Raw genomic sequence first — 19,975 nt, 5'->3', positions numbered from 1 at the left:
GCCACACGAAGGCATGGTCTTACTAGACCTCTGCGCAACTGTCCTTTGAAGAGTGTCTGTGAGACCTCCTACTAAAGAGGAACTTATTACCCATTTCCAATGACCTCTGGGAGCACCTCTGCTACTAGATAGCTGGAGAAATTTAAACAAAAAAGGGAGGGAAATCCAGCTCCTCTTTGGATTCTTTTCAAACTGCACCCTATCACTAACCAACTTACACAGGAAATCCCCAAAGGGTTACATGCAATGTAATTTGATGACGTAGGAAAACTCCAGTTCCTCCACCAAGAGCCATGGTGAATCTTCAGTAGCATTGCACCTGTGTACATGAAGGCTGTTATAATCCATGTGGTGATGCAGCACCCCTAGCCAGTCTGTTTCTGCTTTGAACTTCACCCAGAAGTTTCTTAGGAGAGATCCAGGAAGGCTTTTAGGAAAAGATTGACCAAGGACAGGCATTTCCTGGTCTGTGACAGCCAGGGAAGTGACCACTATTCCATGGTTCAAAGTCCCTTTACTGTGTCAATGATCTTCTATGAGAAAAGGAAGTTGACGGGTCAATGGGAGGGGCAGGACCATCCCTAGTTGACCCATATTACATAGCTTCCATGCACCGAGATCCCAGCATGGAAGACAAAAGAAAGACAGAAGTGCCGGCTTTTCCTAAAACCAGGCATTCACCTGTACAAATATGGAGAGTGCCTGTGGGAGACCCCACAAAACCTGAAGACAAGTTTCAGAGGCTCAATGGCAAGAACTGTGCTGTCCAATACCATAGCCATAAGAAATATCTAAGATAAAATTAAAAATTCAGTTCTTCTGTTGTACTAACCACATTCCAGATGTTCAGTCTGCTCAGGGGTAATGGTTTCTGTATTGGACGCTGTGAGACTAGAACATTCCCAGCGCTGTAGAAAGTTCTACTGCGCAGCCCTGGGTGAGACGTGCAGTCTACTCTTCGATTTTTAAATTATGTACTAGGTGCATGTATTAATTATTCAAAAATTAAAATCATTGTACATTTAAATGTAGCAGTTGATTGTTTATGCAATGTGTACTGGAAGGTTCAGAAGGACTTTTCCATTTCTCATTAGCGGCTACTAGGATTACACACTCATCTTTAAATGGACAAATTCAGAAATCCCAATACAGGTTGTTCTCTCTAGAGCAAATATAACAATTAAAAAGCAATTTAAGGTAAGTTTCATAAAGTGCAGAGCCCTGGTTTTGTTTCAAAGGCTAATAATAAATTGCTCTTTTAAAATTGATTTTCACTCCCAGGTCCGGGAATCCTATCCCAGATGGAGGATAATGAGACAAGTGTCAGATGGTCTGCACTGACCCTCTCAGTCCAACTGTGCACAGCAGGGCTGCAGCCGCAGCGCTCAGCCACGTGCCGCCGCCTCGCTCCCTCCCCAGGGTCTGTATTAAGCAGAAAAGCAGAATTTGTGAGTAATGGCATTTGAAGTTTTGGTTTTGTCAGCATGTACAGGTGCCCAAAATAGGCAGCTTGTGAAATTGTCTTCTGTTTATTTTGGGGGAGGAATGACATACTGATCCGCCTCCACCCCTCTGCCAGCCACCTCTCATCCCACCTCCTCCATCCCCCTTCCCCTGACTCTGCTCCTCTGACTTGCCATGTGCAATGGCTGTTCTCTGCCAGGAGGCCAACTGGGAGGCTGGGCGGTTGTGAGGCTCTGGCTTTCATCCTCGGTGAGATGAGGAGTCATGGAAGAGTTTTCAAACAGGGAGATGACAAGACAACTTATACTGTGCGAGGCTCACGCTGGTGGCTGCTGAGAACAGAGCGTAGGGGCAAACCAGAAGCAGGGACACCAGTGGAAGGCTGTCTGATGCCCACTCCATGTGAGAGATGATGATGGCTGGGACCAGGGCAGTGAGAAGTGGCAGGTCTCCAGGTGTGTTTTACAAAGGTCATGCCGGTTGGGAGGTTCAGAAGAAGTTGTTGAGGGGCAGAATGAAGGAGCAGTGAGACCATTGGGAGATTACTGCAATAATTTAGGCAAGAAATCACAGTGGCAGGCCCTGGCCAGACAGCTCAGTTGGTTAGAGCATCCTCCAGATACACCAAGGTTGCGGGTTTGATCCCTGGTTGGGGCACATTCAAGAATCAACCAATGAATGCATAAATAAGTGGAACAAATCAACGTGTCTCTCTATGTCTCTCTCTCTCCCTTCCTCTCTCTCTAAAAAAAGAAAAATCAATAGAAGAAATTACAGTGGCTTGGACTTCCATCCAGGAGGGGGTGGTTGACGCTGGAGTCTGTTTCAAGGTAGGAATGACAGAATTTTCTGAAATCTGATAAGAATGGAAGTTATCTAAGGAGACCTACCACCCACGGGGCTGCCTCTCCCTTTCTCGCTCTCTCTAATCCTAAACCCCAAGCAGCCTAAATATTCTCCCTGAGAGACTCACTTTCAGGATCCACTTGAACTATTTACTGGATTATTTATAACCAGAAAAGGAAAGGCTTGGATAATTAAAACAAGTCAGGTCCTCTAGTGATAACTATTCTGTTCTTTCAACCTCCTCTGCCCATCAACTCTTTCATCAGAACTACCTAAGAATAAAGTTCCCAGAGGCTGGGGGAAGTGCGGGGGAGGCGGTCAGCAACTACAACAGAGAGACCCCAAGGTGCACAAGTTATCTAGACCAGCCTCCCAAGTGTGGGCTCCTGGATGCCCAAGAGATCATTGATTTGTGTGAACTACTTTTAAGAGTTCAAAAATCCTTCAGAAACTCTGCATTGGTGGTGATATATTAACTGTCCGGTTTTGGTGAATTTATAGTCACTCTTTGTGGTCCAAATTATAGTAATTAGTAAGCAAGAAATAAAAATGGGAAAATCAGTTACTACTTAAGAAGTGCAATTTGTTTGAAAATTACCTTTAACACAATGGGGATTATAAGGAAAATAATACAGAGGGTGTCTAGAGAAAACTTTGGGAGGTATGGAGTTAGTTCTCTTGGACCCAGGTGATTAGCTCCACCCCCTCCACAGCTTCTTTCAGATGGTGAGTTCCCACAACTCATCTCCACCCACCGATCCAGTGTAGTGGACAACTGTGATTTGACAGACTGGCATGCGGGCTCTCATACTCTGATTAAGACTTCCTAATGGTCCTTGCAGAACCACTTGACTCCAACCCTCAGGGCACAGGGTTCAGGTGACCCAATTGGCCTAGGACTTTTGCTGGAAGGACCACGGATAGAAACATCTTCCCTCTTCAGGTTTCTTGAAAAATTAGGATGCAGGCCTGGAGCTGTTCGTACTGTCCTGCCATCATGAGGGAGATCCTGCGTGGAAATGGAGCCAACAGAGAGGCCCACAGAAAAGAAAGAGAAGAAAGCCTGCGCCCGGAGCTTTTGGCCGCCAACAATTTGCAAGAGGACTGATTAGTACCAAGAATTACACGACCAGGTCCAGTCCTGTTTCTTTAACTAACTTGCTTGGTATAGAGTAAGCCACTTAAAACCTTGGCAGTCGCATAAAAACTAATTTATTACCAAGGCTGTTGAGAAAAATAACTAAGAAAGGTCACTGAGAGTAATTCAAAATGTATAGAGCTACTACTAGTATGCAAAAACAAAAGTGCAAACTGAAATCGTTATTGTCTGCTTTTCCCACGCCCACTGTCTAATAGGAAAGTAGTAACATCACTGACTGATCCATGCCAGCAGGCAACGTCCATAGATAATTGAGACTTGTGGGCCATGAATAATTATTTTGCTATGAAACCTATCAAATAGCTATGTGTTTTTCAATTAATTGATTTTATTGGGGTGACATTGGTTCACAAAACCATACGGGTTTCAAGTGTACAACTCAATCAAACATCGTCTGCGAACCGCATCATGTGCCGATCCCCCTAAGCAGTCTCTCTCCATCCCCATTTATCCCCACTTTGCCCACCTCCACCCACCTGCACCCCCCTTCCCTCTGGCTATCACCACACGCTGTCTGTGTCTATGTTTATGTATATATGATTTGGGGCTAACCTCGTCACCTTCTTTCACCCAGTACCCCAATCCCCTCCCCTTGACAGCTGTCAGTCTGTACCCTGTATCCATGCCTCTGTATTTTGCTTGTCAGTTTATTTTGTTCATTAGATTCCACATATAAGTGAGATCATATGGTATTTGTCTTTCTTTGACTGACTTATTTTACTTAGCATTGTGCATATACCTTTGCAAATGAATAATAAAGATATTTATGATTCTACTTTTGAACATAAAAAGTCTTGGTTGCATAAATTGCACTAATATTTCTAAGCCCATCTGGCCTCTGCTGCCTCACCGTCCGAACATGCTGGAGGTGTTCCTGTGTCCCAGAGCGAAGGTGTCAGTGCGATGCATGCACACGGGCTTTCTGAAGCTTCGTATTCCTCAGGTGCAGTTTGCTGACACAGTGTGAACAGGCAGAGATCCCAAGACAGCAAGAGGGGCCTTGCTGAGCTCCGTGGGACTTCGTTCCTCAAAGGCTGCAACCCAGGCCCAGGGTGCCTCACAGTGTACACTGAGTTCAAACCAATATGGAAAGTGATGTAACTCAAACGATCTAGAGGAAGACAACATACAAATAAAAGTAGGTATGACTATTCCCTCCATTTGTAAACATCACACCAAGCCCAAGATTCCAACGAGGTTGTGTGTGTCTCCAAAGTCCATGCATAACCAAAGTCTGAGACCTAACATTGGAAATAATTCTGTCCAGAATTACCTATCTTCCCCGTTCTCATTCACTCATACCTGTGACACTGTTCTTTAGACACATGACTTATCTGCTTCCTCACCGCCCCCCACCACAAGCCTGGAGCCAGTGGTCTCGGTGAACTACTTGCAATGAATGTACCACTCCATAGGTCCTCAGGACCTTGAACCCCTGCCAATCCTCCTGAGACCAGTGCCCAGCCATGAGTAGCCCTCATCATGTACTTTCTTGATCCTATTTCTAAGCTACCAAATATGGCCAAAGAGCATGATAAAACTGAGCTGAATAGGTCCCCTGCAAATCATTTTTTCTCAGCAATACTGACACATGGCAAAAGAGAAAGTGAAGTGGTTTTAACCTTATTATGAGCAACCTGGGTGATAATTAGAGTGACCAGCCATCCTCCACACTAGGACTCTCTTGGGGAACAAGTGATATGCTTACTGCCATTCTCACACACTCCACCATAGAGCGCAGAGATTGACAGCAAGGATTCTAGAGTCTGGCTGATCCCAGATTAGATTCCAGCAATGCCCCAGTATAAGTATGTGAACTTGACCATTTGCTTAATCACTCTAAGACTTAATTTCCTCAACCTTAAATTATGGATAATAACAATACCTCGCCTTAGTATCACAGTAAGGATTTTAAGAATTAAAGAATATTTTATCATCCTACATAATAAAAGCCTAATATGCAAATTGTCCCCTTGGGCAGGTGGTCGACTGGGAGTTTGACTGGGAGACCAGGAGTTCCACCAGGAGACCAGGAGTTCGACCACTCACTATGACGTGCTCTGACCACCAGGGCGTGGCACAGAACATGGCAGGCATTGGCTACGCAGTGCTGGCAGCAGGTGGCAGTGGAGGCGCTGCAGGCTGCATGGGCCCTGACAAGAGCGGGACCATGGCAGGATGGTAGAGAAGGTGAGTGGGCAGCACCAGGCCAAGGCTGGTGCGAGCAGATGGCCCACAGATGGCGACCAGCAGCAGCAGCAGGGGGGTTGGCGGCGGGGGGTGAGGGGGGCGGAGGGGGCCGCCACCCAGCTCCCAGGCACTGAGGGAGAAAGGGCAAATAGCGATATTAAAATATTTCTTCTAATTATTTTCCTTTCAATGTGCACGAATCTGTGCACGGGGCCACTAGTCTTATATAACTGGTCTCCCTACCATTGCTCATGACATACTAGTACACAGAGTACTTCCTGGTCTTATATATAAAGTGGCTCCATTACAACCAATCCTTGCATTTCTCTGGAGGACAACTGCCCTTGTCCTCGTCTTATCTCCCAGAGTCCCATGAAAGTGGTCCCTCACCCATGCTACATGGTCTATAATAAACATACAACCATCTCTAACATGCTTCTAAATTCCATGTGAATCCATCCAGTCATCATTACATGATGGAGTAACAGCCACAGAGAAGAGAAACTTTATATTAATTAAATAACTTATGTAGAGCAGCTAACACAACTCCCAGCATATAGCAAGTGCTTAATAAAATGGTCATTTATCGAAGCGTTACTCAGATCACCTAACTTAAATAAAGAATGCACAAACCTATGGAATACACAAAGCTAAGAACTCTAACTAAATATGTCGCTAAGATCTGGAAATACTGGCCAAGCTAAAAGATAATGTTTATTAGAAATAAATGTAGATCCCTTGCAGAGCGTTCAAAAATCACTGTGGCAGCCTAAAATCCAGAGATCCAGTTTAGCAATTATTCATAAGAAAAAAACGTCAGCCTCCCTATGAACCATGGTAAGACAGGGAACACGGCTGAAAATAAAGATAAATCAGTCAATGGCTGCATTCCCCTGCAGCTGTAGATTTCACCATTGTAAACGTAGTGGGCCATCAACCATCAAAGCATATGAAATTGTATTCACTGTGTACAATCTAACTTTACTACCATTGGAGGTTCATTCATGCAACTACAAAAAAATAATCTATGATATAGGAACAATCTTAGTGGGTCATCTGGCATGGTAAGGTGTAGTTTGTTGAAAGCAGAAAAGCAAAAGATACACCTACACAATGGAATACTACGCTGTGGTAAAAACAACAACAACAAGGAATTCTTACCATTTGCAACAGCATGGATGGAACTGGAGAACATTATGCTAAGCGAAATAAGCCAGTCGGAGAAAGATAAATACCACATGATCTCACTCATTTATGGAAAATAATGAACAACATAAACTGATGAACAAAAACAGATCCAGAGACAGAGAAGCATCTTTCAGATCGTCAAACCTCAGAGGGAAGTTAGGGGAGGGTGGGGGTAAGGGGGAGAGATCAACCAAAGGACTTGTATGCATCCACATAAGCCTAACCAATGGACACAGACAACAGGGGGGTGAGGGCATGAGTCGGGGGGTGGGGAACAATGGGGAGATAAGGACACATATGTAATACCTTAATCAATAAAATAAAATAAAATACAAATAAAATCAACACACACACAAAACACACACCACACACACACAACACACACACACACACACACACACACACACACACACACGGAAATACAAGGAGCACTCTGCTTCCTGATTAGGTAAAAGAGTGTTTCGAGCAGCAACAATTCCTATTCAACCTGAGAAAAGGGAATAGGCCCCCTGCAAATCATTCTATGTGCAACACCCACATAGGGTCTCAGAAGTGGATTTACCCTGCTCAACATTATCATAAATAACCGGGGTGGTAGATAACTGTCACCATATAATTTACCATCTGAGCAGGATGCTTTCTTCTGAGACAAATGATAAATGTCAGGGGACACCAGGACTGTCTGAGCAGACAAGTCATGTAATAATAGTAGGTATTAATTTAATCCCTTTGGATGGGTCATTATAACGTCTACCCTTCAAGTGTAAGGCTTAGAAATACCACCAATGGGCAGACACCACAGTGAAAATTGTCACCGGCAAGCATTCCGAATGGATGCTAAAATTTGTAGGCAACAGGATAGGCAAACCCATAGAAACCGCAAGTAGATTAGTGGTTGCCGGGATCTGTGGGGAAGGAGTCAGAGAGAGTGACTGCCAATGGGGTACAGGTTTCTTTTTGGGGTGATAAAAACATTCTAGAGTTAGATAGCAATGATGATGACACAGCTTTGTGAATATAATAACAACATTGAGCTGTACATGTTAAAGGGTGAATTTTATGGCATGTGGATTTACATCTCAATTTTAAAAATAATAATAAAAAGTAGGGGACAAAAGAATGCTGAGGAGCAGAATATTACATGGTCTCAAAGCACACTGTCACAGATTATTGTGACAGGCAACATCTATAATACCCTCAACAATAAAGGTAAATAAATTTTAAAAATATACCATCACATCGGGCATTAGTATTTCAACAAATGAAGTTGGAGGTGGAGGGACAGGAACATGCAGACCGTAGCAGTTTCTCTCCTATTCTTCCCTTCCTCATGGCCCTCCCGTATCCTTTCAGTCTGCCTCCACGTGGATGAGACAGACATTTCCATCTCTAAGACTGGAGCCTGATTACATGTTTCCTGGGACCATCCGCTGACACCAAGCATTGTGGCCAAGACTGAGGCACTGTGTCCTTTTCATCTCCTTGCCAACTTCATCTAGAGAGACCACCATTGTCTCTTTCAAGTGACTTTGGCTCTGCGGGTGCTGAGTACATTACCCTATTCCCTGCCAGCTCGCCAGAGGGCCGGCGCCTCCCTCCCACCAACCATGCCTTTGCCAGCAAAATCTCCAAGCTGGGAAACGCACACACATCAAAGGATCCTCTAGGAGTTCAGAAGCCAGAAAGAATGGAGGCTCGATTGGAATTCGAGTCAAGACCACCTGCTCTATGCGAAGCCTTTGTGAGTGGCAACTGGCACACATTGGGGGTCCCTCCAAGTGACACAGTCACCAAGAGGCACGGAAGGCACTTGTGTGGCTCTCTCTTCACAGCAACCAGAAGGAGGGAACCTACTGCACTTACCCGTACCCCAGAGGGCTTGCCCCTCATCCTACCTTTCCCTGAGGGTTTCCTCTGCAAGGACCTCTTGCTGCCTTCTCTCCAAGGAGCACACAGGCAATTAACAAACGTGAAATGAAAAATGAACTCTTCAAAGCCTCACCCTCAAAAGATGCAACTGCTTATTGGCAGAAGCTGGAATTGGGTGCCAAGGGCATCAGCTCCCACAATTAGTCCCTTCCCTGCAAGCATGCCACCATGCTCAAAGGAGCACACGGAGGGGACAGGCTGAAAAGAAAATTAACCCCTGCACCCCCAGCTCCCCCCCCCTCATTCCCATCACAAAGAGGGGTGATAAAGTGGACAAAGGGAAAACTTTTAATTACTCTTTAGCTGTTTTTTTTTTTTTCTTTCTTTCTTTGCTTGCTTGTTTTTTAATCCAGGAACTGGTTGGCCAACAGTTGGTGGCGATTTTTCCTTGGCCATTTTGGTGTGTGATTTTTCCATCAATACCCATCTTTCTCGTACCCAAAGGGCAGGGACAGCTCGAGGCGCTTGCTGGCTATTCTGAGTTACTCATTTACAAGACCAAGTGGCTTCACCAAGACCTGGGTGGTCTACTGGCACACTACTGGGGCCCTGGAGTATTTTTTCTTCTATTTTATGTTTAGGTGAGTTATTATTAGTCTATGTAAACCAAGGAGCCTCCTTTAATGTCCAAGGAGAGAATCTTGGGTGAAATATAAAGTTATCCCTGGGCTGTTGGGAGGATAGAAAAATATACATGTAATAAACCAACGATAATTCACTGAGTGCTTATTACCTGGTAGGCACTATGCCAAGTGCTCGGTACACATCACCTCATTTAAACCTACAGCAACTGGGTAAGGTGCATATTATTAATCTCAAATGACAGGTGAGGAAACTGGGATGCAGAACTATTGTGAAGTAACCTACCCAAGGTGACACCGGGAACATGCTCAGAAAGCAGGTTGCCTAATTCCTAACCCAGGAGAAAATGGTCACTAGATGAACACAGAAAAATGAAGACCATATGAATAAACCCTCATGATGTTTCTAAAGTTAGAAAAGACCGTTTAAGCCACTGAGACCTGAGAGATTTGCGTTTCATCCAAGCCTCTTAGCTCCTTTCTGAATGTCCTAGGCTTCACAACCTGGTCTTAATAAATTCACAGTTCCTTTCCAAACATTCCAAACTCATGTGAGCCTCAGCGAAAAAGTTCATCACTGCTCCCTGGAGGGAAGTCCACATGGGCAAAGTGACAGTGACCGAGCCACTGTCCTCTCTTTAAATCCACTTCCTAGCTCTCCTAAGAAATAAATGGTTATACAAATATTAGCAATATATGTGTAAGTATTATATATACATCTATGAGTATTTATGTGTACTAACATATATACACATACTCTGTACATGCACGCACACACACAACCTGTTAACAGTGGCTATTTCTAGGACAGTGTGAGAGGGGAAGAGAGGGCAGGATGGTAAAGAGCAGAGAGGTAAAGAGATATTTTTGCATCTTACTCTGAACACTAATCCTTTTTATAGCAAATATCCCTGTGTCTTAAAGTAATTCTTTTGTTTGTTTTTTTGCATTGTATTTTTAATTTCAGTTTCCATGTGTTTACTACAACTGTAGAGAAATACAATTGATTTTTGAGTGTTTATTGTATATCCGATAACTTCGCTGAACATATGTATTCTTTCTAGGAGTTTTTGTTAAAAAAAAAAAAAAAAAACTTTTGTAAATCCCATTTCTTGAGATTTTTTTACATAGACTATCATGCCATCTGCACAAAGGCAGAGCTTTATTTCTTTTTTGTCCAATTTGTATACCTTTTATGTTCTTTTCTTGCCTTATTGTGCTGGCCAGTTCTTCCAATACTATGTTGAATAGGAGTGCTACAAGCAGATATCCTTGACTTGTTTCCAATCTTAGGAAGAAAGAATTCAGTCTTTCATTATTAAATATAATGCTAGCTGTAGGGTTTTTGGTAGATGTTTTTATCAAGTTGAGGAAATTCCCTTCTATTTCTACTTTTCTGAGAGTTTTTTTTTTTTATTATTGTTTAAAGTATTACATATGCCTCCTTTTTCCCCAATTGACCCCTCCCCACTCCTATCCCCCCAGAACAAGCCCCACCACCCCAGTGTCTGTGTCCATTGGTTATGCTAATATGCATGCATACAAGTTCTTTGGTTGTTATCTAACCCCCCCCCCAACCCCACCCCATCCCCTGCCTTCTGTCTGAGGTTGGACGGTCTGTTCAGTGTTACCTTGTCTCTGGATCAATTTTTGTTCATCAGTTTATGTTGATCATTATATCCCACACTAGAGGCCCAGTGCACGAAATTCATGCACTCGGGTGGTCCCTGAGCCCAGCCTGCACCCTCTCGCAGTCCAGGAGCCCTCATGGGATGTCCGACTGACCACTAAGGCCAGCTTCCCTCCCACCCCCCAGCCTAAGTGGTTAGTTGGACATCCTTAGTGCTGCCATGGAGGCAGGAGACGCTCCCACCACCACTGCTGCACTCACCAGCTATGAGCCCAGGTTCTGGCTGAGCAGCGCTCCCTCTGTGGGAGTGCACTGACCACCAGGGGGCAGCTCCTGCATTAACTTTCTGCCCTCTGGTGGTCAGTATGTGTCATAGCGACTGGTCATTCTGCCATTTGGTCAATTTGCAAATTAGCCTTCTATTATATAGGATATGAGTGAGATCATGTGATATTTATCTTTCTCCTACTGATTTATTTTGCTTAGCATAATGCTCTCCAGTTCCATCCATGCTGTTGCAAATGGTAAGAGTTCCTTCTTTTTTATAGTGGCATAGTATTCCATTGTGTAGATGTACCACAGTTTTTTAACCCACTCATCTGCTAATGGGCACTAAGGTTGTTTCCAAATCTTAGCTATTGTAAATTGTGCTGCTATAAACATAGGGATGCATATATCCTCTCTGATTGGTGCTTCTGGTTTCTTGGGATATATTCCTAGAAGTGGGATTACTGGGTCAAATAGGAGTTCCATTTTTAATTTTTTGAGGAAACTCCATACTGTTTTCCACAGTGGCTGCACCAGTCTGCATTCCCACCAGCAGTGCACAAGGGTTCCTTTTTCTCCACATCCTCACCAGCACTTGTCGTTTGTTGATTTGTTGATGATAGCTATTCTGACAGGTGTGAGATGGTATCTCATTGTTGTTTTGATTTGCATCTCTCGGATGATTAGTGACTTTGAGCATGTTTTCATATGTCTCTGGGCCTTCTGTATGTCCTCTTTTGAAAAGTGTCTATTTAGGTCCTTTGCCCCTTTTTTTGATTGGATTGTTTATCTTCCTTTTGATAAGTTGTATGAGTTACCTGTAAATTTTGGAGATTAAATCCTTATCTGAGATAGCATTGGCAAATATGTTCTCCCATGCAGTGGGCTTTCTTGTTGTTTTGTTGATGGTTTCTTTTGCTGTGAAGAAGCTTCTTATTTTGATATAGTCCCATTTGTTTACTTTCTCCTTAGTTTTTATTGCCCTAGGAGCTGTATTGGTACAAATATTGCTACAACAAATGTCTGCTATTTTGGTGCCTATGGAGTCTTCTAAGATTTTTATGGTTTCCCATCTTTTAACCATTTTGAGTTTATTTTTTCATATGGTGTAAGTTGGTGGTCTAGTTTCTTTCTTTTCTTTTCTTTTTTTTTTTTTTTTTTTGCATGTATCTGACCAATTTTCCCAGCACCATTTATTAAAGAGACTGTCTTAACTCCATTGTATGTTCCTGCTTTCTTTGTCAAATATTAATTTAGCATAATGGCTTGGATCAATTTTTGGGTTCTCTGTTCTGTTCCATTGTTCTATATGTCTGCTCTTGTGCCAGTACTAGGCAGTTTTGAGAACCATGGCTTTGTAATATAGCTTGATATTTGGTATTGTGATTCCCTCCAACTATGTTTTTCTTAAAGTAATTTTTAATGAAGTAGAATAATAAGTGATAATCATTAGTACAGAGAGTAAGATTTGTTGGGAGGGATTTGGTTGAACCTGCTCCAAATCCTGTGATAGGAAACACTGGCCTTGGGAAGAAAGTGAATCTAAGCAGCCCAGTGTCAGTGTTACAGAAGTTACCAGGCAGCAGGAAGACACACAACAGGCACTTGGACGATTCAGAATATGCACTTTAATTGCAGGAGCACCAGTGCTGTGACTCAGGGGATCAGTTCCCAAAACTGAACACCAAATTTGGCAGGGCTTTCCCTTTTATCCCCCTAGTTTCTTTGTCTCCCAAACATGGACCAGGCTTCTGGACTTTTCTAGGGCTTTTGCAGCCCCTGTGACCCTTGTAAGGGGGAGGGGGGAGTGAGATAGCAACCAAGACCCCGTCTGGCACCAGCAGTCAGACCCCATTGTCTGACTGTGTATGGTTTATAGCTCCTGTTAAAATAAGCATTCAGGAAAATGGGTTTTGCAAGGCTAGCTTAATTATAACTTGTACACTTATGGGTCAGAATGCAGGTTTGATTGGGCACAGACCTAGGCTGCCACCACGAATTGCCTTCACAAAAGAGCATCTTACCTTTCAGTGGAAGTCCTTAGTGCTCCACCAAAGACCTCCACCCCAGGACATCTGCCCGTCCTCCAGAGGCTGGGAGTGACGGCTCACAGCTCACAGCTGCTCCCTTTTTCAGAGAATTCCATGCCTAGCCTCCTAGTCACAGGAGGACTAACTGTGTGATGCTAGTCACGCTCTAGAACTCTGCATGGGATCAGGATGAGGACTTGTTGAAGTCCTTCCCTGCCCTTTCTTGCCTTCCTCATTTCCCTTCTGTGGGTGCACTTCCTCAGTAAATTACCTTCACAACAATCTCAGGCTCTGCTTTATGGAATACAACCCAAGATGTTCCCATTGCCCTCCTACCCGCCACCAAGTGGAGTACTTAAGGCCTAAGACTGTCACAGGTGAATTCTATGAACCATCAATGAACAGATAACTCCAAACCTGTTCGTACTGTTCTAGAACATACAGAGGAAAAACAACACTCATCTGAAAGCATTTTGTGTCATGCCCTGACACCATTGATACCAACCTGTGACCAATAAATATTAATACAAAATTTTAAAATAAAATATTAACAACACCAAAAAATTAGCATATTAAAAGAATAATTCACCATGCCAAAATTAGATTCATAACCTATTGACATGTTTACCCTACTAGGTTGTCAGTGGCCACAAAACCAATGGTTTTCTAAACATTATAAAAAGATACTTGATTGAGTTTGTTATTCATTATTTTAGAAATAGTGAATAGCTTAATAATGATTTTGTGTAGAGATATAATATATATATAAATGAAAGCAGCTAGAAAGTACAAAGAAAGAATAGATTTCATTTCTTAAGCAAGAGAAAAGGATGTTTTGATACCAGCAAATAAATTTAGTAAGAAATATATGCAATCTTTGAAAACCTATAAGACATAACTTTTATAATACAGAAAGTATTAATAAATGAAAAGATATTTGTTACTCTTTTCTAAGATGGCTTAATCTTATTTTTTTAAAGTTAAATCTTCCTAAATTAAAGTTTGAATGTAATGTGATTCCTTTTAAAATTCCAGAAGTGAATTTCATTGATTGGTTGAGATTTTTTGAAGTAGGAAACAAGCTACTCAAGGTCTCAGGGAAAAATAATGGTAAGAAAATGACCAGAAAAACCCTGACAAGGCAGAGTAAGTAGGTGGTGGGATTAGCCTTGAAAGATAAAACATGATGAAGTTGGAGTAACTTAATGAGATAATTAATGTAAATTGCTTAGCACAATCCTGACACAGGAATGGAGAGAGAGATTAATGGAACAAAACTGAATGGGAAAAAAATAGACACAAATACAGATGGTGATGTAATGTATGATAGTGTTTGCATTTTAAATCAGTGGGGAAAGGTGGATTATTCAATGAGTGGATTTGGGACACCTGCAAATTTTTCTAAATATGAAATAAAAGCCAACAATTATATGCCAACAAATATGAGAATTAAATCTCTATATCATTTATTTCATCAAGAATTATTTCAAATGGGCCAGTGATATTAACAGTAAGAAATTAAACCTTAAAAGTGTTAGAAGAAAACATGGGAGGTGGTTGGGTTTTTTTAAATCTTATTTTCTAAGCAAGATCTTTATCTTAAAAGAGGGACAATGGATCATAAGTCTGACTATTTCCTTTTTTTTTTTTTTTTGCTTTTATTATAAAAAGACAAATGATTAACAAACTGAAAGTATTTAAAATCCGTATGACAAAATACTAACATTCCCACTGAAAAAGAAAAGAATACAATTTTAAAAATCATCATCCCAATTTATAAAAGTGAGAAGAAGCTTTCAATGTTGCTTACAGGAGGGACAATATGACCTTTGAACATACATGAAGACATTCACCCACAATCTTAATTTTAAAGAAAATAAAGATCAACACAGAGTGCTTGGTGAGCCTAAGAATAAACAGATACTTTCAAATCCTTTCATGTGAGTGTAAGCTCTTGGATGGAAAACTCAGCAACTTCTGTAAAAATGTAAAAAGCACATAATGATGGTTCCAGCATTTCTACTGCCAAGTATTCATCTTATAGACACAAACCCTTTTCTTCCCCAAAAATCTTATGCTCGAGGACATTTGTTGCAACATTACACAGCAAACAATCCAAATGCCCCCAGTAAGAAAACAGTTAAACCTTGTATGGGTTCATACAAGCTTTATTTAATCCAAACAGACAGTTTCAATAATTCAATAAATAAACCAGTGGCTGCCAAACTTTTGCTGTTAAAGGCCATACCATAAATACTTTAGGCTATCTATGAAACTGTTAGGGGCAGAAATACTGGGGACCAGCTATAATTGTAAGAAATATCAATCATGCTCTGTTAACTGTGATTGTTTTATTCTAATTAAAGAATGCATGAGGGACCTGGGAGCTCACCTGGAAATGCAGCCTATCCTCCCCATCTGGAACTGCCTATCATCATGGAAAGATTAATAACCTTGTTGTGAAAACCAGAGCCTCCAGCCCTTTGCATAGCACTAGCCCTTTGAAGACCCTCAGCCTTTGCATACCTGCAGGCCTTTGCAAATCTCCAGACCTGTAAACTAACCATTTGGCATACCTTTTGCCTACTTTCCCAGGTAATCTTGGTCCTTCTACCCAATATAGGCAGCTGGCTTGTGGTGGGGGGCAGAGCAGATTTTTGTGGATGACCTGCTGCTCTCCCATACTGCCGGCAGTATTGGAACAACATGCATATGATTCAACCCTGTCTCTGCTTAATTGGCTCAAGTAGTGACAGGCAGCCCAGACCCATGATTGTCTGGTTACAAACTTTTAGGCTTTTCACTGAACTCTGACGTTACATAAATGAATAAATGAGTCTGTGATCCCCATAACACTTTATTCACAAAACCAGGTGGTAGGCTGGATTTGGCCCTTGGGCTATAGTTTTCCCATCCCTAATTAAATAGATTTATTTATAAATAAATAAATAACCTGGATTCGTGAACATATAAATAATTGGTGCATTTGTTTATGAATATATATTCTATAATAGTTTAAATTCATAATATACATTAAATTGTGTATATTATGTAATATATGTCACATTATATAAGATATGATTAAATAAGTAGCCCATACAAGATAATACTCTACAGCTGTGAGAAAGAACGAGGTAATCTATGCATTATGATACAGGAAACCATCCAGATACAGTAAGCAAAACAAAACGCAAGTGGCAGACCCCTGAGACCACTATACTCCGTTTGTGTCTGCCAGTGTAGAGGTTTTATGCTGTTCTGTACAACACACACAGATGCTGTCATTCCCTCTGGGGCGGGGACTGGGGACTGGCTTTCTGGAGAGGCAGAGAAGCATTCGCTTCCCTTTTATACTTGGTGTGCTGTTGATGTTTTATACCATACCTATTTATAACTTTTAAGTATAAAAAGGTATTCTTTAAGAAAGTTAATAAAACATATGGAGCGAGGCAGCAGAGTTAGTAACCTAACAGAATTTGGAAGTTGGATGGGTGGTTAGCTGGTATGCAAGCCAGGACATCCAGCCAGTTATTAAAATGTTGAAATATATCTACACCAGTTGATAAATAACTATTGCTCTGAACACCTGGAAGTGTCCCGTCAGCCTGGCCACCCTGGTCCCTCCTCAGGGACCACCCCTTCCCCCAAATTCCCCATGATTCAGCAACTCCAACTTCTTAGCAAAGCTCATCACTTCCCAGAATTTCTCTTTGTCACTGAAACATTGCCAGTAATACCTGTCTTACCTGGCCTTGTGTTTGTTGGAGAATGAAAGGAGGTGACATCTCTAAAAGCATTCTGCAAAATACAAAGCTCTAGGCCAACATAAGATAATTACCCTTCTTGTTTTTTGTTTTGTTTTGTTTTGTTTTGTTTTGTTTTTGCACTTAGAGCCTGTGGGCAAAGATGATTTGAAGTATTTGTTCTAGAAACAATCATTTTTCTACCATCCAGGCTTGAAACTCTACCTTCCATTCATACCTCTATTATAGTGAGAATAATACCATTGTCTAGTTGGTAGAATATGTGTCAATTTCCTTTGCTTTCCAGAATTCCTTGAGGACAGAAAATGTGGCCTTGTATTTACTTACTCTCAGGACCCTGTATAATGGCCAATGCAGACTCGGTTTGTGTTTGATGAATAAATAAATAGGAATGGAGCAAAGGAATAAAATGAGAGAAGTCTATGAAATGAAATCCACTTTATATGTTGAGATTCACAACTCCACTTCTCATTTATCTCCTGAGTCACCCAGTGACTTAATTTATAACTGCAGTCCCAGGATTCAATGTGATGGAAGAAACGTTGCTTGAACCCATTGATGGGATTCGAACTCCTTTTTTTTTTTTTTTTTTTTTGACAAATAAAAGCTGGCAATGCCCCTCTGTTTTGGAACTTAAGGTCTAATGCGTGAGTTGACATTAATGAAAAATATCACACAAATGAGGGCTTTGTTTTAAATGGAGATAAGTGGTATCAAAGAAATGAGCATGGTTTTGTGAGAGCAGGTGACAAAGAGGAGTCTGGGTGATGGAATGTGTCTGGGGGAATCACCGGAGAAGTCTTCCCTGGGGAAGTGAGACATGGGCTCAGAGCTGAAAAAAGGGTGAGAGTAAACTGGATGGGGGAATGGGCTCTGACTACGTGTCTCCAAGAAGTTCATGCAAAGGCCCTGTGAAAAAATAAGCACGGTGCCTTAAAGATAGTGAAGCAGGAATTTTAGGTGGACATAGGCAAGCTTAGGGATTCTTTTAGAATTGGTGTCCATGGGAAAAGCACGGGCTGCAGACTGGGAGAAGGTACATTTCCATAACACAAGGAAGCCAGGTGCAGTTACATTTCCATAAGACAAGGAGGCAGCAACAAGTATATTTCCATAAGACAAAGGAATTGGAAGTAGTCAAGAAAGGTCACATTTACAAAATAAAGAGAAGGAAGCCCTTCATTTGGAAGGAAGGAGAGGGGGAGAACCTCACGTGTCCCATGTGAGGTTTGACCTTTGAGCCCAGGAGTTACTATAGTAACCAACTGGAAGGGGAATAGTGACCAATCAGAGGGGATAGCAGGCACCAGGATCTGTAGCCTTTATAAGCCATTGGGAAGAAGAACCCAGTGGGACTTTTCCCCCTCCCCATGTGGGAGTCAGTTCAGGGACCCTTCTCCCCCTCCCTATGTGGGAGTCTGTACTTGTTCTTCAATAAATCTCCACCTTTGCTATACTTTTCTGTCCGTGGATTCATTCTTCGATTCCGGCGGACAAAGAATCCGGGTTCCAGTCCAAAAATTCAGTATCAATAGTTGGGACAGCACGGCTGTAGCACTTGGAGAGAAGATAAAGTGATGATAGATTTGTTAACGAAAAAAACCATTGAAACCTGTAAAGAATTTAGTGAGTTTATTTGAGCCAAAATGTCGACATATGCCGGGAAGCAGAACCTCAATGAATTGAGATAATGCTCCGAGGAAATGGTGGGTTACATCTGTATTTATACATTGCTATTAAAGGAGGGACATAGGTTGGCTACATGAAATTCATTGGTGACGGATTAAGGAGGTGGGTTAAAGTCAAACGGTGGGAAACCCCTGGGATTGGATAAAAAGTAAAATGATGGACACATACCTAGGTGGGTACAGGAACAATTAACATGATAATGAAGGAATTTGAAGTATCTGTCCTGGCGCCCACCACATTTGGTTGTGCCCCAGGGGCTCCAGCAAAAGAAGGAAGTTACAAGTTACCCAGACATCTCACAGATATGTTATCTTAGAGGCAAAAAGGCAAATGGGCTCAGTAAGGAAGATCTAAGTTGACCTTTGTCAGGGAAGATATCGGCCTAGGACATGACTGCCCACTATAACCTGTTTGTAGTTAAATATTTAATTTTCAAACCATCCTTTGTGGTTATTTCAGGTCTCTGAGTTTGCAAGACTGCCACATAGGCCTCCCCTGAGCTTGTCAGGTTAGCATGTGGCTCCTTCCGTTCACAGATTGATTTAGAAAGACAGTCACACTACATTTCCCAGCTTCCCTTGCAGCTGAGTGTGGCTGTGTAACAGGTCCAGCCAATGGAATGTGAAGGAAGTGAGGCATGCCTGATTCTAAAAGAGCAGGTGTCCATCCTCTATTCTCTTTCCCTTTGGGCCTACAGGACGAAGGTGGCAATGAGGTTCCAGGGGAGAGAGGAACCAAAGGATGAAAGGAGCCTGGATTCCGCAGGAGGACTATGAGCCACCTGTAATGTTTGTTTGAGCTGCTGTGTGAGTGAGAAATAAACCTCCATTGTGTTTGAATCATTATATATTTTTTAACCTATGTATTTCTTCAGCCTGGAGAGAGAAGGGTATGGACAAGATTGTGCAGGGCTTGGTGGGTCACATTCAAGGTATTGGAGTTAATTCTAAGAAATGGGAAGCCACCCAGGGTTTATGGAAGATGGTGAGTCACAACCAATGTATATTTTCAAAAGATGTTTCTATGTACTGCATCAGTTTCCCCAGTTTTCCATTTTATCTTGCCTGGTTGGCCCTGTATTATATTAGACTAGAGGCCCAGTGCATGAAATTCATGCCCAGGTAGGGTCTGCTAGGCCTGACTGGCGATCAGGGCCAATCTGTGGGGTGACCAGCGGGGCAATCAGGGGGACCCCGCTGGCACCCACCTTGGCTGGCCTGGTGCCACCCGCACTTCCC

General features: G+C 42.2%; 1 long non-coding RNA gene across 4 annotated transcripts in view; it reads right to left on the bottom strand.

Annotated features, from left to right (window-relative positions):
* Nucleotides 1–13,366, bottom strand: part of LOC114231348 (uncharacterized) — a 91,031-nt gene extending 77,665 nt beyond the window's left edge. For 2 of the 4 annotated variants that reach the window (XR_008557746.1, XR_003617293.2), the window contains exons 1-2: nucleotides 13,279–13,366; nucleotides 4,320–4,580 (exon numbers count right to left, since the gene is read on the bottom strand). This is a non-coding gene — a long non-coding RNA (uncharacterized LOC114231348). The remainder of the gene's footprint in view (nucleotides 1–4,319; nucleotides 4,581–13,278) is intronic. The other 2 variants (XR_003617292.2, XR_003617294.2) reach the window with 1 other exon arrangement.
* Nucleotides 13,367–19,975: the final 6,609 nt, after the last annotated feature.

The sequence above is a fragment of the Eptesicus fuscus genome, chromosome 12, assembly GCF_027574615.1.
Source record: "Eptesicus fuscus isolate TK198812 chromosome 12, DD_ASM_mEF_20220401, whole genome shotgun sequence".
Lineage (NCBI taxonomy): Eukaryota > Metazoa > Chordata > Mammalia > Chiroptera > Vespertilionidae > Eptesicus > Eptesicus fuscus.
Note: the sequence above shows the minus strand (reverse complement) of the source record. Positions and strands in the feature narration are given on the sequence as shown.